Source organism: Lissotriton vulgaris, chromosome 8, assembly GCF_964263255.1.
Source record: "Lissotriton vulgaris chromosome 8, aLisVul1.2, whole genome shotgun sequence".
NCBI lineage: Eukaryota > Metazoa > Chordata > Amphibia > Caudata > Salamandridae > Lissotriton > Lissotriton vulgaris.
In genome coordinates, this window is record NC_141696.1 from 1,557,992,714 (window position 1) to 1,558,015,393 (window position 22,680).

General features: G+C 48.7%; 2 protein-coding genes across 2 annotated transcripts in view; both read right to left on the reverse strand.

Annotated features, from left to right (window-relative positions):
* LOC147700398 (uncharacterized) overlaps nt 1-16,738 on the reverse strand; it is a 229,916-nt gene extending 213,178 nt beyond the window's left edge. Inside the window, exon 1 of the mRNA XM_086935765.1 lies at nt 16,600-16,738. The gene's annotated coding sequence lies outside the window, so the exon portion shown is untranslated. The remainder of the gene's footprint in view (nt 1-16,599) is intronic.
* LOC147700400 (uncharacterized) overlaps nt 1-16,755 on the reverse strand; it is an 83,157-nt gene extending 66,402 nt beyond the window's left edge. Inside the window, exon 1 of the mRNA XM_086935763.1 lies at nt 16,600-16,755. The gene's annotated coding sequence lies outside the window, so the exon portion shown is untranslated. The remainder of the gene's footprint in view (nt 1-16,599) is intronic.
* Between the last annotated feature and the right edge of the window lie 5,925 nt (nt 16,756-22,680).

A 22,680-nucleotide genomic window follows, 5' to 3' on the forward strand; every position in this document is an offset into this window, starting at 1 on the left:
TGCTGGGGTAATGCTGTGGTGGTGCTGAGTGATGCTGTGGTGGTGCTGAGTTATGCTGTGGTGGTGCTGAGTGATGCTGTGGTGGTGCTGAGTGGTGCTGTGGTGGTGCTGAGTGATAATGTGGTGGGCTGAGTGATAATGTGGTGGGCTGAGTGATAATGTGGTGGTGGTGAGTGGTGTGGTGGTTCTGAGGTGGTGCTGAGTGGTGCTGTGGTGATGCTGAGTGGTGCTGTGGTGGTGCTGAGTGGTGCTGTGGTGGTGATGAGTGGTAATGTGATGGTGCTGAGTAATATTGTGGTGCTGAGTGGTGCTGTGGTGGTGCTGAGTGATAATGTGGTGTTGCTGAGTGATGCTGTGGTGGTGCTGAGTGATGCTGTGGTGGTCCTGAGTGATAATGTGGTGTTGCTCAGTGATAATGTGGTGGTGCTGTGGTGGTGCTGAGTGATGCTGTGGTGGTGCTGAGTGATGCTGTAGTGGTGCTGAGTGGTGCTGTGGTGATGCTGAGTGATAATGTGGTGGTGCTGAGTGATGCTGGGGTAGCGCTGAGTGATAATGTGGTGGTGCTGAGTGATGCTTTGGTGGTGCTGAGTGGCGCTGTGGTGGTGCGGAGTGATAATGTGGTGGTGCTGAGGAATAATGTGGTGCTGAGTGGTGCTGTGGTGGTGCTGAGTGATAATGTGGTGTTGCTGAGTGATGCTGTGGTGGTGCTGAGTGATGCTGTGGTGGTCCTGAGTGATAATGTGGTGTTGCTCAGTGATAATGTGGTGGTGCTGGGGTGGTGCTGAGTGATGCTGTGGTGGTGCTGAGTGATGCTGTAGTGGTGCTGAGTGGTGCTGTGGTGATGCTGAGTGATAATGTGGTGGTGCTGAGTGATGCTGGGGTAGCGCTGAGTGATGCTGGGGTAGCGCTGAGTGATAATGTGGTGGTTCTGAGTGATGCTTTGGTGGCGCTGAGTGATGCTGTGGTGGTGCTGAGTGCTGCTGTGGTGGCGCTGACTGATGCTGTGGTGGCGCTGAGTGGTGCTGTGGCGGCGCTGAGTGATGCTGTGGCGGTGCTGAGTGGTGCTGTGGTGGTGCTGAGTGGTGCTGTGGTGGTGCTGTGGTGCTGTGGTGGTGCTGAGTGATGCTGGGGTGGCTCTGAGTGGTGCTGGTGTGGCGCTGAGTGGTGCTGTGGTGGTGCTGAGTGGTGCTGAGGTGGTGCTGAGTGGTGCTGAGTGGTGTTGGGGTGGTGCTGAGTGATGCTGGGGTGGTGCTGAGTGATGCTGGGGTGGTGCTGTGGTGGTGCTGAGTGATAATGTGGTGGTGCTGAGTGATAATGTGGTGGTGCTGAGTGATAATGTGGTGGCGCTGAGTAATAATGTGGTGCTGAGTGATGCTGGGGTGGCTCTGAGTGGTGCTGTGGTGGTGCTGAGTGGTGCTGTGGTGGTACTGAGTGATGCTGGGGTGGTGCTGGGTGGTGCTGAGTGATGCTGTGGTGGTGCTGAGTGATGCTGTGGTGGTGCTGAGTGATAATGTGGTGGTGCTGAGTGATAATGTGGTGGTGCGGAGTGATAATGTGGTGGCGCTGAGTAATAATGTGGTGCTGAGTGGTGCTGTGGTGGTGCTGAGTGATAATGTGGTGTTGCTGAGTGATGCTGTGGTGGTGCTGAGTGATGCTGTGGTGGTCCTGAGTGATAATGTGGTGTTGCTCAGTGATAATGTGGTGGTGCTGTGGTGGTGCTGAGTGATGCTGTGGTGGTGCTGAGTGATGCTGTAGTGGTGCTGAGTGGTGCTGTGGTGATGCTGAGTGATAATGTGGTGGTGCTGAGTGATGCTGGGGTAGCGCTGAGTGATAATGTGGTGGTGCTGAGTGATGCTTTGGTGGTGCTGAGTGGCGCTGTGGTGGTGCGGAGTGATAATGTGGTGGTGCTGAGGAATAATGTGGTGCTGAGTGGTGCTGTGGTGGTGCTGAGTGATAATGTGGTGTTGCTGAGTGATGCTGTGGTGGTGCTGAGTGATGCTGTGGTGGTCCTGAGTGATAATGTGGTGTTGCTCAGTGATAATGTGGTGGTGCTGGGGTGGTGCTGAGTGATGCTGTGGTGGTGCTGAGTGATGCTGTAGTGGTGCTGAGTGGTGCTGTGGTGATGCTGAGTGATAATGTGGTGGTGCTGAGTGATGCTGGGGTAGCGCTGAGTGATGCTGGGGTAGCGCTGAGTGATAATGTGGTGGTTCTGAGTGATGCTTTGGTGGCGCTGAGTGATGCTGTGGTGGTGCTGAGTGATAATGTGGTGGTGCTGAGTGATAATGTGGTGGTGCTGAGTGATAATGTGGTGGCGCTGAGTAATAATGTGGTGCTGAGTGATGCTGGGGTGGCTCTGAGTGGTGCTGTGGTGGTGCTGAGTGGTGCTGTGGTGGTACTGAGTGATGCTGGGGTGGTGCTGGGTGGTGCTGAGTGATGCTGTGGTGGTGCTGAGTGATGCTGTGGTGGTGCTGAGTGATAATGTGGTGGTGCTGAGTGATAATGTGGTGGTGCGGAGTGATAATGTGGTGGCGCTGAGTAATAATGTGGTGCTGAGTGGTGCTGTGGTGGTGCTGAGTGATAATGTGGTGTTGCTGAGTGATGCTGTGGTGGTGCTGAGTGATGCTGTAGTGGTCCTGAGTGATAATGTGGTGTTGCTCAGTGATAATGTGGTGGTGCTGTGGTGGTGCTGAGTGATGCTGTGGTGGTGCTGAGTGATGCTGTAGTGGTTCTGAGTGGTGCTGAGTGATGCTGTGGTGGTGCTAAGTGATGCTGTGGTGGTGCTGAGTGATGCTGGTGCTTAGTGATGCTGTGGTGGTGCTGTGGTGGTGCTGAGTGGTGCTGTGGTGGTGCTGAGTGATAATGTGGTGGGCTGAGTGATAATGTGGTGGGGGTGAGTGGTGTGGTGGTGCTGAGGTGGTGCTGAGTGGTGCTGAGTGGTGCTGTGGGGGTGCTGAGTGGTGCTGTGGTGGTGCTGAGGTGGTGCTGAGTGGTGCTGTGGTGGTGCCGAGTGGTGCTGTGGTGGTGCTGAGTGATGCTGGGGTGGCTCTAAGTGGTGCTGGTGTGGCGCTGAGTGGTGCTGTGGTGGTGCTGAGTGGTGCTGGGGTGGTGCTGAGTGATGCTGGGGTGGTGCTGTGGTGGTGCTGAGTGATAATGTGGTGGTGCTGAGTGATAATGTGGTGGTGCTGTGGTGGTACTGAGTGATAATGAGGTGATGCTTTGGTGGCGCTGAGTGATGCTGTGGTGGCGCTGAGTGGTGCTGTGGTGGTGCAGAGTGGTGCTGTGGTGGTGCTGAGTGGTGCTGTGGTAGTGCTGAGTGGTGCTGTTGAGTGGTGCTGTGGTGGTGCTGAGTAATACTGTGGTGGTGCTGAGTAATACTGTGGTGGTGCTGAGTGGTGTTGTGGTGGTGCTGTGGTGGTGCTGAGTGATAATGTGGTGCTATAACTTACATCTTCAAGCCCTTAGCCGTGGGCTGCACGCATGCCCCTAGAATTAGGTTCTGACTTCTCTGCATTTCTTGCTGGGGACACACATTAAGTCGCGGATCCTTTTAATATCTTTCCCCTACCATATAAATATGTGTTTACCGAGTCCCACGCTGTTTAAATGTAACCAATGGCGCTGGTTACCACATATAATATTTAGCCAATATTTTCAAAGAAGAGTGTAGTTTTTTTTGGTATTTTTTTGACAAGCAAATGCAAACAAAATTGAAGGTTTGCGAGTAAAAACATATATATATTTTTGGGGTAAAAGGAGAGATTTACAGATAAATCCACAGCCACAGCACACATATCTCCTTCGCAAAGCAAGCGAACTACTGGCCGGCACCACCGCGTCGTAGGAGTGATGCAACAGCAGGCCCTGAGGCCGGCCATGCCAAGTCTTCCTGTTTTCTGTACACTACAACAAATGGGACTGGAAAAATCGCAGAAAAATAAGTTGCAGAGATTGCATGTGAAATGGAATTAAGGCACCTCTCTGGCTGTGGACGCTCATTAACCCATCCTCCCCCGGACTGGAACAAGCCTCAAAATGTCTCTGGCGATTTTTTTTGCCTTTGAGGATTCCCTGTACCTACAGATATCAGGGACATCCATGGGTAGTAAATTTGCGCCAAGTCTGGCGAACCTTTATGTCCATCATTTTGAAACTCCACATGTCCTGAATCAGAACAATCCACATCATCACCAATTGGTGATGTGGAAAGGGTACATTGATGATATTCTGGTGGTCTGGCGTGGAGATGAACAATCTTTCCTGTCTTTTCAAAACTGGTTGAACAGTCAAAATCCCTATCTAAGGTTTACTCTAGACTACAGTAAAACTAAACTTCCATTTCTGGACCTATTGATCTTCCCACAAGAAGGTCATTTAGCCAGTTCCTTATATCGTAAACCCATGGCACGCAACTCTTTGCTGAGATTTGACAGTCACCACCCTCGTTCCCTTCGAGAGAACCTCCCATTTGGTCAGTTCCTCAGGGTTCGTAGGAATTGCTCTGAAAGAACAGATTTTCAATCCCAAGCAAAAGATCTATCACAAAAATTGAAAACACGCCTGTATCCTGGATCAAGGTCATTTAGCCAGTTCCTTATATCGTAAACCCATGGCACGCAACTCTTTGCTGAGATTTGACAGTCACCACCCTCGTTCCCTTCGAGAGAACCTCCCATTTGGTCAGTTCCTCAGGGTTCGTAGGAATTGCTCTGAAAGAACAGATTTTCGATCCCAAGCAAAAGATCTATCACAAAAATTGAAAACACGCCTGTATCCTGGATCTTTGGTCACCAAGTCCCTCAAACGAGCTGCAAACAACCATCGTGAGGCACTCTTAGAACCTCCAGTTGAGAAACCACCTTTAAACAGACTGGCATGCATCACCACTTTCAATACCTCATCTTCCAAGATTCAGAAAATCATAAGACAGCATTGGCGGATTCTGAACAGTTCTGGCGACAGTATTCCTTTGCCACTGTTCTCATTTAAGAGAAGTACAAACTTAAGAGACAAACTGGTTCATACCAGACCTCGACACACCATGGAAGAACCCACATCTACTTTGTGGAATCTCCCTCCAGGTCAAGGACACCACCCGTGTGGGAACGGCTCGGTGTGCCCCCAGACCAAAAAGACTCTATCAGTGGACATTGGCACAACTCGACCTTGGTTGCTTAAACGCCACACCAACTGTAATAGCGAGAAAGTTATTTATCTGATCACCTGCCCATGCAGTTTGAGATATATAGGGATGACAACAAGAAAGATTAAACTACGCATACAGGAGCACAAGAGCACAATCAGGCGCAACAAGCAAGCGACCCGGCTCACTTCTCACTTTCTCACCAAAAAACACCATGCAGATGATTTAGAGTGGCTAGTTTTGGAACAACCCTACATACCCCAACATGTTACGGATGTCTCACAGTTTCTACTGAGGAAAGAACAGAAATGGGTGTATAAATTAAAAAGTGATCCGGAAGGGTTGAACGATGACATCCCATGGATGCAGTTATAAGCCCTGAATTTCTCTGTAAGCAATAGTCTTCTGCCGTCTGTACTGATTTGAACGCAACATAAGTTTCTCCCTACTCTTTGTTGAAAACCTTTGGGAGTATGATCTGTTATTGTCAGCAATTTTCTGAGGTGTTAAGATTAAGCTCCATGTAACACAGCTACCCATATAAACCTAAACAGATTATCACTTCCCTGTTTTTCATAACACACATGGGTTCATTCAGTAGGATATATCAGCTCCAGATGTAATGGGACACGTTTTTTCCACGCCTTAAGTGATATCTAAAATATGGTGGTTTATACAGATACCACTTAAACCATAAATAGGCACATGTCTGCTAGCGAATACCACCACAGGTAGCTGTATACCACCTTATACATGAGTTCTGGCACTGAGTAGCCAGTAGCCTACTTTGCCTTTAGATTTTCTACACGTTTTCCGGCCTCAAACTGCATGGTCGGCCACCCTGTCATAAACACGGTATAGCTTTGCAGGGTTTTTCAATGTGAAAATAGGGTGCGCTCCCACTCTCATACTTTACAGAAATACTGGATCGAATATTCTTTCCTCCTATTTTGAATATGTAGTACAACTGTTATCGTGTTTCTAACAGATATTTACGTTAATCAAAAAGACGCCGGTTGCATTTCCGGCTCCTCCCCCCTACTCTATCTGGTAAGCCAATCACTATCGTAGGCTGTAGTTTACCCTTGCCTACATAGCGGTCCGCCAGCACCTGTCGAGAAGACGCATGCACACATCCGTTGTTTCTTTTATCGGTGTGTGCGAAGAGAACAGACACTGGTTGCATTTCCGTTTCCGTTCGAGACGGACCAATCACCATTGCAGTCCTTCTCGAACGCATGTTTTCACAGCGGTCCGTAAGCCGACACATGCGCATAGCCTCACCAGTCTCGTTTCACCTTGGGCTCCGATTAACAACCGGATACATACAAACAAAGGCGTCACAAGAGATTACGTTTGACCAATAGCGAGACAACTATCTACTCCAATATGAGCCACTATTGAGCCGCATTAAGACAGTAGGAAGAGCCTATCACTAAGCCGCTTTTAGACAGCTCTCTCTCCGGTTCGCTGGGAATGTACAAATTCCTTCGCATCGCACAGCCTCACTACCTTCCCCTCGGCTCCGCTTCAATACCGAGGCAACGACGGAGAGGTAAGTGTGCTCTGTGATGCGTTTGAGAACCTTTTTCTAACTATATTCTATTGTAGAGAAGGAGTTACTCTCCTTCTTTTCCCTAGCTCACAGAATAGAGAATACTTATACTTTTTAGGTTTTGCCTGGCGAAAGCTGCGCTTCTGCGCAGCTTTTTCACGCAGGCGAAAACTAATGAGTACTGTAGTGTGGGTTTGGGTCGGCCCTCGTCATTCATTGGCTGGCTCCATAAATGGAGCCTAGCCATTGGACGAGGGGCCTGTCCGTCAATGCCGGAGGAGACACGGGTGCGTTCCCGAGATTCTTTGGCTTTTGCCGACGTCACGCGACGCCGGGAACGCCCCCGAATCTGTTCCGGCATTGAAGGCACCCGGAAGAAGTCCAGGTGAGTGCTTGCTTTAATTTCCCGCTGTTCCCACCCCCTCTCCTGCTCGCAGCGTCTCCCGTCCCCGTTCCCGCCCCCCTCCCGCTGGTGACCGTGCTTTCCTCTACAATGCCCGTTCCCGCCCCCCTCCTGCTCTCCGTGTCTCCGGGCCCCCTATCCCGCTCTACAATGCCCGTTCCCGCCCCCCCGTGTCTCCGGGCCCCCTTTCCCGCTTTACAATGCCCGTTCCCGCCCCCCGTGTCTCCGGCCCCCGTTCCCGCTCTACAATGCCCGTTAATCTGCTCTGCTGCATCGCCTTCCTGCTCCGGCCGTCTTCTGTGGAGGGAATGCATTCCGGACTCCGTTGAGCCTTGGGTCCACCTGAGAAACTACTTTTCCACGCCTTGCCATTTCTGGCTGCTGTAAGTTGCCCTCACCGTGCTCTCCCCGAAACGCACTTCCCGTCCTCCCCAGTTCCTCGCTCCCCCGCTTACACTCTACAGCCCCCTCAGGTTATCGCTAGCTTCCAGGCGATTGTGGTCTCCACCTACCCTCCCTACCATAGGCCACCGCCCCTCTTTTGCCTGTGTGCCAGACTCCGCCAATCGACGGACACAATTCCATTGTCTGGCTTGCGTCCACTCACTGACTCACCACCCCGCATGAGCGCCCTCCGGCACTCTATTCGCTTCCACACATCCACATTGCCAGTTTCTCGCCTGCCTCCTCCCCGCCCCGGCACCTCTCCCCGTGATTTCACCACCCACTTATCGAACCTCAATCTACCCGGAGCCACCGCGCTACCAGCGTTTCTTACATAAACCGATGTAGCCCTACCTCGCACATCCTCCCCTGTCCCGGCCACACCGTGTGATGACTTTCCATTCCCCCGCTCCACAGAGTCTTAGCCCTTACCTGGCTCAGCGCACCCACGCCTGCAACACCTTCACCATGCTAAACCTTGCAACCCCCACGGCGTCCGCAGTCCTCCTTCCGGCCCTCATTTTCCCTTTTCCCACTTACTAATCTAGAATGTACTCTACTGACTTCTGTAAGATTGGAGGAGAAAATTCAGTATAATTTAGCACACTAGAAGATAGGGTCATACTGATTGCAAAAGCTAGTTCCTCAGTAAACTCCAGCTAGAAATGTAACAATGGCCGTCTTGCATCTTATTCAGCACCATACCTTCAGATTATTTGGTGCTTTGGGCCCTGAGTGATGAAATGCTATTAGCCCCATGTTGAGAGCAAAGCCAACAACCTCCGCTTCATAAAATGTGAGGAGACCTGGCTGGTTGGGCAGAGTGATGAGTGTGAGTGAATGTAATCTTAACTACGTTAACCCATGATTCAAGTTTTTGCTTTGAACTGGATCCACAAGTGCCTCGTAGTGACCCTAAGGCAATCTGTCTTATTTTAGAAAAACGAAATAATATCTACTGTTACATGCGTAATATCCAGTGGTGTAATTATCTCTGGCAAAGCATATACTCTGTGAGAGCAGTCAAATACATTTGCGCTTATCAAGTTAAAAGAACACGCATGTGTGTTAATACATTCTAGCCTATTCCAAAATCGATGCTCTTCCTTTTGAAATAAGTCAGAAATGATTGGAGAAAGACAGCCGCCACAAAGTGTAATTTTTCCACTTTAAAACGTGGATACAAGTGATAAAGAAACCTTAGAGAAAATAAAGACTGGGTGATTCTGCTAATTCGAATTGCGGGGCATGCTGTCGCCATAAGTGTTAGCAGCACTTCTTTAAACTATTTGGTCAGTAAAAGTTATTTTGTGATGCGTTGTTAAATATATGCTGCCTTGGTTGTAAGAAGGGGTAGAAATGTAGAATTGGTTCTGTTGTTAATTTCACCAGCTCTTAAGAAGCGCCTCCTGCGTTTCAGGAAGTTAGCCATGATTTTGCACTGTGGAGTTCAACTTTTGGGACCTTTGATACTCCCTTTAGTTTTAGTCAAGTAGTACGAAATCTTTTTTTTCTGCTCCTTTGGCATTGCCATAGTTGTTGATTACACTCCTGCATAATTATGGTAAAGCATTAAAGAAGCTGGAGACTGGGCACTATGGTGTTTACTTTCACTGTGCCGTTCTTCTCTAGTTAACATGTTCACCCATTCCAACCATACTGGCTTTTAATTGGGACTGAACAGCCACATTGAAGATGGTGTGTGGGAAAATTGTAGAAAGTAGACAATGCCTATAATATAACTACTGTAGTTGGTCACATTTGTTTTGAGCTACATTTCCTTTGGTGTATAAATAGCAGAAAACATTTTCAATGTATATGTAGTTATTGAGACATTGGCCCTTCTGATGCCTTGCTATTTTTAATGATGTTTGCATTCTGCTCCACTCTCTCCTCTCACCAGTTTTCAGATTTTGTGGTTGGCTCTTAAAAGGCTGCTATATCATCTTTGGCTTTGAAATAACTGTTATGATGTTCCTTCCTTTGTGGTAGCTTCTGCTGGCTGTCCTTATCTACCCACAGAGCCTCAACATTTGAGGATCACTTCTGATTAGGAAGTGGTCCAAGTCTCTTGTTTTTTCTAATAATTCGTTGTTCCTTTTGAATATGAAATCTGCATTTGTACACACTTCAGTAGACTGAGATGGAAGAGGACAGGGAATTATGTGGTGTCTACATTTTGAAGTGTACTGGTATTCAGCTGCCAGTTTAGTCTGACATCCCTTGCTTGTCATGGATCCCCCTGGCTCCCACTCTCCATTGAGGAACTAATGCTTGTATTTAGTCTTTAAGATCATTGTCGTTTGTCTATCAGAACTATGCTTTAATTAGCTAGAACTCTTGAACCAAGGCCATTAACAAGGTGAGGTAAGTGTAGGATACCCCACCAACTCCTTGTCATCAAGGTGCACTTCTCTTCAAGCAAATTCTATATTGTTAAAACATGTTGTAGTTATTTTCTACTCTAGCTACTCTAGGTTTCCAATGTTTCCCTATTTTTTTGAAGCATGCGCATTCTTTCACTACCAAGTTTTGTGATGTCCTTTCAGGGGCACATTAAAAAAATGTTTTTCCCATTCTCCAAAGCCCTATTGTCTAATCTAGCGTTTTGTGGCAATTGCTAATTTGTGTGGCCAAGACCCATTTGTTTGAGGTGCTTGTTTTGAAACACGTTTGTGAGCTGTGCCCATGAGGCTTTTATTGTAGTACATTTGTTGCATGCAAATACCTTTTTATATACTTAATTTAACATACTGATCAGCATGTCATCTTATGACACTGCCTGCTGGTGCCTCCTTGTGCTCCTGTCGCCTGCTTGTGCCTCAGTTTTCGTGCCCCTGTTGCCTGCTTGTGCCTGTTTTCGTGCCCCTGTTGCCTGCTTGTGCTTCCGTGTGCCCCTGTTGCCTGCTTGTGCCTCCGTGTGCCCCTGCTTGTGCTTCCGTGTGCCCCTGTTGCCTGCTTGTGCCTCCGTGTGCCCCTGTTGCCTGCTTGTGCTTCCGTTTTCGTGCCCCTGTTGCCTGCTTGTGCCTCCGTTTTCGTGCCCCTGTTGCCCGCTTGTGCCTCCGTTTTCGTGCCCCTGTTGCGTGTGCCCCTGTTGTCTGCTTGTGCCTCTGTGTGCCCCTGTTGCCTGCTTGTGCCTCTGTGTGCCCCTGTTGCCTGCTTGTGCCTCTGTGTGCCCCTGTTGCCTGCTTGTGCCTCTGTGTGCCCCTGTTGCCTGCTTGTGCCTCCGTGTGCCCCTGTTGCCTGCTTGTGCTGTGTTGGTGTGTGTGGAGGGCTCTGTGTGGCTGTGTGTGTAGGAAGCTTTGTGTGGCTGTGTGTGTGGGGGGCTCTGTGTGGCTGTGTGTGTGGGGGGCTCTATGTGGCTGTGTGTGGGGGGCTCTGTGTGTGTTTGTGTGTGTCATTTGCGATAGATAAAGCTAGTGGCATTGTAAATGACAATGCCATTTATTTATGTTAAAAAAAAAAATAATAATAATGTCAAGAGCAATGCCAATAGCTCTAACTTTAACAAAGGCAAAACCATTGCATTGTAAATGCTTGTTGATACACTTCTAACTGTTTTTGTAACATAAACCTTTGGCTCAGTAAGTAGGGTTGACATTAGCACTCTGTTAGTCAGATAATCACCTGCATTTCCAGAAAATCCTTTTAGATAGGGTTACTTACTGTTTCAAGTATCTCTATTTTTTGCTTAAACCTCCTTCTGCAAGAATAGAGTTTATCAAAGCCATTTTCATAATAATGGTCAAACTAAGATGAGTCAAAGCTTAACCTTCTTTGGAATTCCAAGACCACACCAACAACATAGCGTTTTGTCACCTATTTCAAGGTGTCATCCATCCCGTGGCTATGCGTGCTGCACAGTTATGTCACATAGGAAAGTTTTGGGATTTTCTAGTCCGAATTATAAGATGAACTAAACCAAATATTTTAATTTGTAGTGCGTGGCCTCCTTTATCCTGAGCGGGTGCCAGGTGAGGTGAGGCTCTTCCTCCCTAATATATGGGTGAGTTGAAAATAAAAACACAATGTGAAAACCAATGAATGAAAACCATTGTATTAGTATATGATAGTTGTCTAGGACAATTCAATCATTTCTTTGTGATTTTCTTTCTGTTTTTCACTATATTCACAGGAGAAGGTACACCAATTCATACAGAGAATTGAAAAATGTCTGTAGATTATTAATCACGGCACGTGGTAAGTGTTGCAGTAGTGCATCATAGGTCCTGACGAAAGCCTATAAAGGCTGAAACATGTTGACCAGATATCATTCATGGTGAATAGCAATTCCTTGCATGCTATTATCACTCTGCTTTTAATCATACCACCTTGATGGACAAACCTAATAAAGTTTCTTCATGACATCAAGATAGGTATTTTTAATCACTTGGATTATTTTCCTTTTCTTTTCTTCACAATTTCTGAGCACTGCAACTTGCCCCTTCAGCCTATATACTGTCATCTTCCTTGGTTGAGGGTTCAACCATTGGGTCCAAGAACAGCTAGCCTCAGGTTTTTCTTGAGGAAGAGCACATTGGACACCAGTTTCCAACGTGAAAACCCAGATGACGAAGTTCCACTATTGAGTGGGCTGATGGGTACATTTTCCAGTTCTTTATTTTGAACTCTATCTCCTTCTTTCTCCTGTGTCCTTTTCCTGAATACCCTCTCGGTATTGTCATTTTTGTGGGATACTATACAGGTTCCAATCAATAACTCAAGTCAACTAAGACCCTTGGTATCTATCTAAAATGTACCAACTATCCAATCAATGACCTTACAGTTAAGAGTTGTTTATTAAAAAAGAAAAAAGTTGCACTATTGGTTGACTGCAGCAGAATGTTGACGCTGCAGCCGACGAAGAAATATGACTGTGATTATTACTATGTGCTGCAACAATAAAAACAAATAAAAAAAAAACATAAGCCGAAACGATTAAAAGAAGGCAGCGCTGGGAGGGGGGCTGGGCACGCACTGAAGTGCTCTGGGTGGTGCAGCCGGGGGGCGGGGAGCAGAGCCTTTGAAGAGCAGAGAAGTGAGTAATTAGGGGAGAGGGTGTGCTGGGGAAGCAACAGATGGCTTCCATCACAATCAACGCAAGGTAAGCCAAACAAAATGTGACATTTCTTTAATGTCTGCAGCCTTACAAGAACCCAAATGATGCGGACATTACACCCAACACCTCGAAAAACTTTGAGTAGCGCTTAAAAATATAAATGTTGTGTTGCAGTTTTCTGCACAGCAAACATTATCCAGGTACTGTGTAATGCTAGGCACAGCATGCACACGTCATAAATATGTTTCCAAGCCCACTCATCATAAAGACACGAATTCTATGGGTCAATCATCAAGGAACCTCTTGCCCCACCCAACCCCTGGCACCACGGCGAGTCTGAGAGCGAGAGGGCGCGCTGTGACTGGGAGGTACGAGAGATGGCTGAGGGGAGACACTGTTTGTGCTGCACTTGCACTGGGGTCAGGCGCCTGCTGTCACATCCATCGCTGCCCGTGGGCACTTAAGGGTTAACCCTGTCGCAGGGCTGCTCGTCCTTTCACCTTTGTTGCATAGTGAACTGATCCAGTCGCTGTGGAGTCTCTAGAGCTTGTCCCAGTGTTTTTGCGGTGGGGTGTACCCAGGGCTTTACGTGGCATGAAAAAACGGTGGGGAGGAGGGAGGTCTCAAAGGTGTGGGGCCAAAGTAATTAAGTGCAGGGCTTAAAAACAGGTAAACTAACAAGAAAAGTTGTGGCAGTAGTAATATATATGAAAAACGAGCAGAAAGGGGGAGAGGAAAGAAAATCGAGCACAAGATAGAAGAAATAACAAGAATGGGAGATGAAGCAGACAAGAGACGTGGAACACAAAGAGTGGTGTGTGCAAGAGAAACGCACAAATTGGGAGGAGAATAATAGGTATGAGTGTGGAAGAAGGGGAGTGAAGAGAATCATGGAGGTCGAGGGAAGAGGTAAGAAAGAAGGCAGAGAGGAAGCAGAGAGCAGGAAGGGGGAAGAAAACGAGTATAGGGATGGAATGGAAAACGAGTGTGGTGCACACCTGGGAGATGTGATGAGGTGGGCTGAAAAGGAGAAGAAAGAACGAATGGAGGAAAGGACATGGAAGAGTAGAGAGACGGGCAGAGAAAGATGAGTCATTAAACAGGACTAAAGAGACGAAAGCGGGAGCTGCACGGCCGGCCGGCCATGAATAATTAGGGGAGGAGAAGCCGCAGAGCGCACGCTGGGAGATGCCCTTTGATCTGGTGTCACGGCCTGGCGGCCGTGAAAATGTGCGTGCTTGTTTGGTCACGTGATTCACGTGAACTGTTGAAAATCCGCTTTTGGAGAGCCTTTTGAGAGCCTTAGCTTAAGTAGTGGTTTAGCTGCATTAGGGCTCACCCCTATTCCTATTCCTGCGGAATGGAATAGGGGCGAGCCCTAAAAACAAAAATTCTAACTAAATCAGGAAGGAGACAGGTAAATATTGAAAAATGTAGGGAAACCCACATGATATAGGCATTTCTGAAGAACGAAAAGGTGGGAATGAGATAGCTTGGTATTTGGAAGACAAGAAGCAGTTTAACGCTGCTAGGTAAATGCAGAGTTAGCCATATGTCAGAGGCTAATGAAATGAGATACTCTAAGGCCTCGGAAAGGTCATATAAGGTGGATTTTGCCAGGAAACCAAACAGGAAAGAGTCACTGAGATAACTGTATTCAAGATAATTAATGAACTGATTGTTAAATGCTGTCTACAAATGTAGAGGTCAGAGGAAGGAGCAATATAAGCCAATAAATTGAAAGATCAAGAATATGGGCAAGAGGTGTTTTCCAGGTGAAGGACTACAGCTGGCCTCCAAGGTTTAATTAGTTCTGTCAATGGAGAATCATAAGAAAACACAGAGATTAAAGTAACTATTAAAAAATAGTGAAACTGTTTGGTTGCAAACGCATGCACTCAATCAATATCATAGGACATTTCAAAGAGGATCATTTGACTATTTGACTGTACGTTTTAACTCTCCCACTTCTTGCAAAAGTATCCAATGTTTGGAGCGTCTGCAGTCAATCTGAGATTTCCTCTGCAACCCTCAAAGCCCAGTCTGCTGCTGTGTTACAGCAGTTTCGTGCTGTCAGACATCATTAAAGTGGGCCACATTCAAAAGCAGTATGAGCCTGCACTTCTGCTTGAATACTACAGCTTGTTGTTGCTGGAGGTTGTGTTAGAAGTGTAGTTTTCTGTTTTCCATGATGTGATTGCATTTGTACTGTTTCGTTTTCCCGCAATGCTTTGGCAATCTTACCAGGTAATAGCTTCATGGCTAGTCCCCTCTCTGCCCTCTAAACCCTTGTTTCTGGGGACCAAACTAAATACTTTGACCAATCTGTTCTATGCTCTCCCCTCCTTCTTACTACCCTTACTCACCTCAATCCCCTTCTCCCTTTTCTACACAGCTTCTCCTCCCAGGCACCCAGTGAAAGGGTGGAGAGAATAAGGTTGTCTTTCTCATAGACATTAGAGCCTGGAAAGGACCAGGGACAGAACCCCGAACATTTTGACCCCATACGTTCCTCTTTTCATGAACCCTGGCAGAGCTCATTGGTCTGTAAATGAAATGCATCGCACAGAATCACTGATTTATGCAGTTTCTTGGTTTTCTTTACATCACAGGTGAACAGATTGTGCTTGCAACTCTACTGGGTGGCATACACAGACTCACTCATATAGGTGTCAACCGAGCAAAAGTTCCACTACTACCAGTTCTACTGCAACGTAACGTGGTTCAAGGAGCACCGTGGAAACAAGAGGAACTAGAGAAATATCACGTCGTACACACTACTCTCGAGATGAGAATCTAAGGGAAAGAAGGGGGGAGGTGGGATGAGAAGAGAGTACAGTGGGGAGGAAAGGTTAGCCATAAGTGAAGAGAGGCTGCACAGAAGAGGTGGGAGGGGAGAGATTGTACAGGAGAGGTGGGAGGGGAGAGGCTGCACCGGAGAGGGGGGCGGGGAGAGGCTGCAGAGGGGGGCGGGGAGAGGCTGCAGAGGAGAGGTGGGAGAGGCTGCACGGGAGAGGCTGCACGGGAGAGGTGGGAGGGGAGAGGCTGCACAGGAGAGGGGAGAGGCTGCACAGGAGAGGTGGGAGGGGCTGCACAGGAGAGGTGGGAGGGGCTTCACAGGAGAGGTGGGAGGGGAGGGGCTGCACAGGAGAGGTGGGAGGGGAGGGGCTGCACAGGAGAGGTGGGAGGAGAGAGGCTGTACAGGAGGAGGGGAGAGGCTGCACAGAAGAGGTGGGAGAGGGAGAGGCTGCAAAGGAGAGGTGGGAGGAGAGAGGCTGCACAGGAAAGGGGGGGAGGCTGCACAGGAGAGGTGGGAGGGGAGAGGCTGCACATGAGAGGTGGGAGGGGAGAGGAGGGAGGAGGGAGGCTGCACAGGAGAGGTGGGGAGTGGGAGAGGATGCACAGGAGAGGGGAGAGGCTGAACAGGAGAGGGGAGAGGGGGAGGGGAGAGGCTGCACAGGAGAGGTGGAGGAGAGAGGCTGCACAGGAGAGGTGGGAGTGGGAGAGACTGCACAGGGGAGGGGAGAGGCTGCACAGGAGAGGAGAGAGGAGGGAGGGGAGAGGCTGCACAGGAGAGGTGGAGGGGAGAGGCTGCACAGGAGAGGGGGGAGGGGAGAGGGGAGAGGCTGCACAGGAAAGGAGAGAGGAGAGAGGAGGGAGGGAGGGGAGAGGCTGCACATGAGAGGTGGGAGGGGAGAGGAGGGAGGAGGGAGGCTGCGCAGGAGAGGTGGGAGGAGAAAGGCTGCACATGAGGAGGGGAGAGGCTGCACAGGAGAGGAGGGAGGGGAGAGGCTGCACAGGGGAGGGGAGAGGCTGCACAGGAGAGGGGAGAGGCTGCACAGGAGAGGTGGGAGAGAAGAGGAGGGAGGGGAGAGGCTGCACAGGAGAGGTGGGAGGGGAGAGGTTAAGGGTCCTCAGCCGGGGGGGGGGGCATGGCTTGAAGGGGGGTGCAGAATCCAGGTTGTCTGAAACGAGGGGGGGTGGACTGAAGACCCTACCTGCGCAGACCCCAGCTCAGAGCCCTCTCCCCCTCGGCCTGGGACGGTGAAGATGACAATCCGAGGCCGGGGGTGACGTCCGGGGTCAGAGGGTGAAGGTCACCGCACAGACCGAGGATCCTTCCGCCCCTACTGCTGCTGGAGCCGAGGAAGAGGGCGAAAGTGACGGTTTCACTGCTGGTGCTGTCTCTGCCCACGCTGACCCGGAAGAGGAAATCACGGGCCACAGGGATGATAGTAATTGAAAGAGACGATGGACTAAACTGAGAGCCAGCGGCCTGAGAAGGGACAAATAAACTGTAGCGACCCCCCCCCCCCCCCCCAAAAAAAAAAAAAACAACACACAACCTCCAACTTGAAAGATATTTTTACGTCTCGTGTTTTTCATCGTCTCTCACACTCCCCACCGTGTTTTTCAGGGGTAAAGATCTCACTAGAACGAGGCAGTTGCACAGCATTATAATAATACCCTTCAGCAACACACGGTGCTGTTAATTTCAGCCGGAGCCTGCAGGGTATTGGAAGCAGCGTTGATGTACATGAGCGGACAGGTCTTTACTTTGACTGTCTGGCATTTCCATATCTTCTTTGTTTGTATGTGCAGAGCTGCCAGGTTTTCTTATGGCTCATGTGTGACATTTTAATGGCTTCAATGCAGTCACAGGTGACATTTAACTGCCACAATATGCCACTTCTCGTGAGTAAAACTAAGAAATTAAGTGCATTGAAAGATATTAAAATACCCTTTTTTTAAGACGATCATACTGCAAAAAAAATTGTGCTCACCTTCTTTCATCACAATTACGAAACAGCATTGACTGCGATGCCAAGTGCCACGCATCACGGGTTAGATTAACGCAAATCGTACAACATAACAGCATTCCTGCACTGGCATCAAATGTCACACAATTCTAAGAGCTCCTTTGAGCTCTGCACAGTCTACAAAATTAATTACCTTCTGAAATCTTGACAGGCAGCATTTATCTACTTCCTTCGCCTGCAGCGACTGGAAAATCAGAGGTTAAGAAGAGGTTAGTGTTGTCATGGGCACTTGGCAAACTTTGTACACTTGCTAACAGATTGTCTCTCCATGCCCTCTGCTGATGGCGGAAAGTTTAAATTCAGGAACACCACTAGCAAGCAGCACTGCCCCGGGGTTCGATCCACACAGCCAGCTGCTAGAACCCACCTTAATGCGAACACAGACATGGGCATGCCCATGCTGAGAGGTACTCGTGGTAGCCTGTAGGGCATGGGTACTCATCGTACGGACATCATACCAATGTATTTTTTTTTTCTTTTAAAGATTGTCTGCTGCAGCGCGACTCTGAGAGTCGCTGCTGCTCTGTGGGGGCCAGGGGCGGGCGATTCTCACTTGGCCACAGTGCAGCTGTAGGGGCCTAAGAAGAGGTGGAATACAACAAAGCCTCATTAGCATGTAAATGGCCTTTAACGACCTGTGAAGTGCTTGGGTGCGGCTTTGTGTGTCAGGAAGCTGTCTCACCCTGGGCTGACACAAAGGCAGTGTGAGATGACAGAGGGTGACAGAGAGAGGTCGAGGGACAGAGACAGAGGGAGGGATGGATGTAAAGAGAGGGAGACAGAGGGAGAGAGGGAAACAGAGGGAGAGAGAGGAGAGGGAGAGTGACACAGAGAAAGGGAGACAGAGGGAGGGCGGCGACAGAGGAGGACGATGGAGGGAGTGAGGGTGACGGAGGGAGTGAGGGTGACGGAGGGAGTGTGGGCGAGGGAGTGTGGGCGAGGGAGTGTCGGCGAGGGAGTGTGGGCGAGGGAGGGAGTGTGGGCGCTGGAGGGAGTGTGGGCGTGGGAGGGAGGGTGGCCGAGGGAGGGTGGCCGAGGGAGTGTGGGCGAGGGAGTGTGGGCAGGGAGTGAGAGGGGGAGGGAGTGAGGGGGAGGGAGTGAGAGGGGGAGGGAGTGAGAGAGAGAGACAGACAGAGGGAGGGAGACAGAGGGAGGGACAGAGGGAGAGAGGGAGGGAGAGAGGGGGTGAGGGAGAGAGAGAGGGAATGAGGGAGAGAGAGGGAGTGAGGGAGAGAGGGATTGAGGGAGAGAGAGAGGTAGTGAGGGAGTGAGAGAGAGGGAGAGAGACAGACAGACAGGGAGGGAGGGAGGGAGAGAGAGAGGGATCAAGGGAGGGACAGAGGCAGCGAGAGAGGGAGGGAGAGAGGGAGCGAGAGAGGGAGGGAGAGAGGGATGGAGGGAGAGAGCGAGAGAGGGAGGGAGAGAGAGCAAGAGAGGGAGGGAGGGAGTGAGAGAGAGGGAGTGAGAGAGACAGACAGGGAGAGAGCGAGGGAGGGAGGGAGAGAGAGAGGGATCAAGGGATGGAGAGAGGCAGCGAGAGAGGGAGCGAGAGAGGGAGGGAGAGAGGGATGGAGGGAGAGAGCGAGGGAGAGAGGGATGGAGGGAGAGAGAGCGAGAGAGGGAGGGAGAGAGGGAGGGAGCAAGGGAGGGAGCGAGGGAGGGAGCGAGGGTTGGAGAGAGCGAGGTAGCGAGGGATGGAGAGAAAGAGGGAGCGAGGGAGGGAGAGAAAGAGGGAGCGAGGGAGGGAGAGAGAGGGAGCGAGAGAGGTATGGAGGGAGACAGAGGGAGGGAGAGAGGGAGCGAGCCAGTGAGGGAGATAGATGTGTGTATGCCGGGTGTGGTGGGGCAGTCGAAGAAGGCGTCCGCTGCAGGGACCTGTGATCAACCTCATGGTCATAGGTTTTTTTGTTGATCTAGCCCCGCTCCCTCCCCCACTGACCCCGCCCCCACCGGTGCGGCCCTCGGAAACAAATAACACTGTATATTTGGCCCCCCGAGAGAAAGTTTGTGAGTACCCATGCTGTAGGGTATCCCAACACTAGGCTTCATGCACTGGAAAAGTTGTGATTAACAGGGAGGGTCGCGCCAAAGGTATGGCTTGGCTCTAAAAACCTATGCACTGTAACTATGCATAGCCTCGGTTGTAGTCATAAATGATTTATTTAGGCAAACACAGAGCAGTCGCTTCCCTCTAACTGTGTCCAACCATCTCCAAGCCCACAATGCCAATACTGGTGGAATATCAACACATTCTATATGGCCGTGACTACATAGCCACGATTCTATATGACATCACTACATCTTACCCTTTCTCAACAACAAGGAACATGGTTGTTGATCTGTATGCAGTAAATAACAAAACAAAATGAAATAACAAAGAAAATAGGAAATAAATAATTTACAATGTTCAATCAGTCTTTGATGTCTTCTTTGTATCCTTCCTGTTCTTCTGAGAGAAATGCAATCATTCACATCATCACCCTCTCCAAACACTACATTTGGAGGTGAGTTTATAAACTTCTTGAAATGTGCCTTTTTTATTGTCTTTATCTTCATTCTGAGCAGTAATAGCTGAACACTTTACTTTTGTCACTTCCAATGGAGATGGGGGGAATCTGTTCATAGACTTTCATGTCTAATTTTGTCTTACTAGTACCAGATCTCCTACTTTGTAATTTTCTGTGTGAACATATTGTCTTTGCTCTGCATACCGTTTCATCTTTTCTTTCATCCCTTTTTGCAATTTGTGTATGTTCCTTAGGAGGTTTCAACAGCATTGGTGGTAGACATGTTTATCGAGACTGGCCAAACATCAGCTCTGAAAGACTTTTCCCAGTCAATCCATGAGGTGTAATAATAATAATAAATCTTTATTCGGCTTATTCACAGTGGAAAAAACCATAAAAGTACACAAAATATCAAAGCACAGTAAAAGTAAACATATTACATATGATTCAGATAAAATTCATTTCACGGTTAAAAGAGAAAAGTTAATCAGAAAAAATGTGCAAAGTACGCTTATTCTCAGACTGGCAAGGTTTTTTAAAGATTCTTTCTATGCTTCATAATGCACTTTAAAAAGTTACTGACAAAATAACAGACATTCGGTGTTTCCAACATTTGCAGTCTTAAAAGAGCAGGTCTGCACTGTCTCAATCCCCAGGATTTCAGTATCGGTAGAAGCCAGATCTTTCTATGGGCTTGATGATATTTACAAAGGAGGATCACGTGCAGATTCGACTGCGTTGAAGTGCCGTCACAAGGACAAGGCGGGAGTATAGCGTCCCAGCAATTTTGTGACGGAAAAGTGACCATTCTAAAAAACATATTTAGCCTGAATCTTGTAATGAGCATTCTCTCGTAGATTGGAATTTGAAGTTCCAGGTACGGGTGAATGACAGGGGCTATTTGGATCATATTTGAATGGATCACTGCCGCTTTTGTAGAGTTGGAAGTAAGTCTTAACAATTCCAGGTGTGATATTGCGTGGCGTTTCAAATGATTTTTTGGGATGTCCGTTATAGTTGTTGGGTCTGAATAGTAACTTTCAAGGCCTAAGTCAGTAAGAAAGTTCCTAACATATAGGAGCCACTTTATTTTTGCTGCGTTGTCCATATGCATTGCATCTGTAATAATGGTTTGAGTCAAAACATTTTTAGTTGATTTCCAGATGCGTCTCCACAACATCAGAGGTTCAATTTTAATTAAATCCTCTAAGTGGGGTATGGCTAATTCTTGGTGCATTGCGTAGATTGAGGTGCCCTTGGGGGTTGAAAGCAAGAATCTTAAAAAAGTGTTTTCCACTCTTTGAATAGGGCTGACATCAGCATACCCCCAGACTCCTGCACCATATGTCGCTATAGCCTGGCATTTGGCTTTATAAATCTTGAGTAACTCTATTGGCGGTCTCTTGCCTAATTTCTGAGAAAAGGTTTTTAGTGCTGCAATGGATCTCCTAAATGAAAGTGCCCTTGTGTTCACTGCTTGCTTCCAAGAGAGTTGATCGTCTATCACTACTCCCAGATAGGGATATTGTGGCGTGGATTCAAGCTTTTGGTTGTTAAGGACTATGGGGTGGGTTTTTTTCCGGTGTCTGCCAACTGTCATAGTGAACGTTTTTTTTACGTTCACCTTGAGATCTAAATTGCCCATAAAGGACGTATATCTATTCACTGCTTTTTGAAGCTCGTTGGGTGTTCGTGCTAGGATGACGGCGTCATCCGCGTAGAGCAGGGCTGGGATCAGGCGGCGGTTTATGCGTGGGAGGTCCTGGGCCCCCCCCAACATCCTCTCCTCCAAACCATTGGTGTAGAGTGAGAAGAGGAAGGGGGCCAGGACACACCCCTGCCTGACCCCACGCCCTACGCTAAACGGAGACGTCAACTCACCATTGAGGCCAAAACGAACTCTAGCTGTGGCCCCAGAGTAGAGTTCTTTAAGGAAGTCTAAAAGGGGTGGGTCTATTCCCAATTGGGCTAGGACCCTCCACAGCTTCTTGTGCGACACGCAGTCGAAAGCTGCGGAAAGGTCTACAAAGGCCAAGTATATCTTGGTAGGAATGGCCTGTGTGTACTTCCCTATTATTAATGTAAGATTAAGGACCTGCTCTAGGGTACCAAATCCTTCTCGGAATCCAAATTGGATATCCGAGATTATACCCCGATCCTCAGTCCACTGCTGGAGACGCTCTAGAATCACTCTCCCCACTACTTTCCCGAGCGAGTCCAGCAGTGAAATGGGCCGGTAGCACTTTACATCTTGTCGGTCCCCCTTTTTGAAAATGGGGACCATTATTGATTTTGTCCAAGATGTTAGGATTCCCTCTGTTGCTGCTGCTATACAAACTCTGGTTAAAATGGGGGCCCAGAGATCTTGATTGCTTTTAAAAAGGTCCACCGGGACCCCGTCGGGTCCTGGTGCCTTGCCTGTTTTGCTGTTCTGCAGAGCAACTATAAGATCTGGGATATCAAACGGGACCATAATGGGGTATTTTACCTTGGGAAGAGGGGATTCTGTTGGAAGAGTATTCCTAAAGATTTCCTCGAAGTGAGAAACCCAGGTGGTCTCATCGATAGCGACTTCTATTTTTGGAGTATCTCTTTCTATGAGATATGGAGTTCTGACCGTACGCCAGAAGAGCTCGCTATTTCGTGAGACTGCGCCATGGTGCAGATCGTCCCATAGCTTCTGCTTTAATTGGGCAATTCTCAACTTTCTTTCCCCTATATATTTTCGCCTGAGTGACTGTATCTGAGCCGC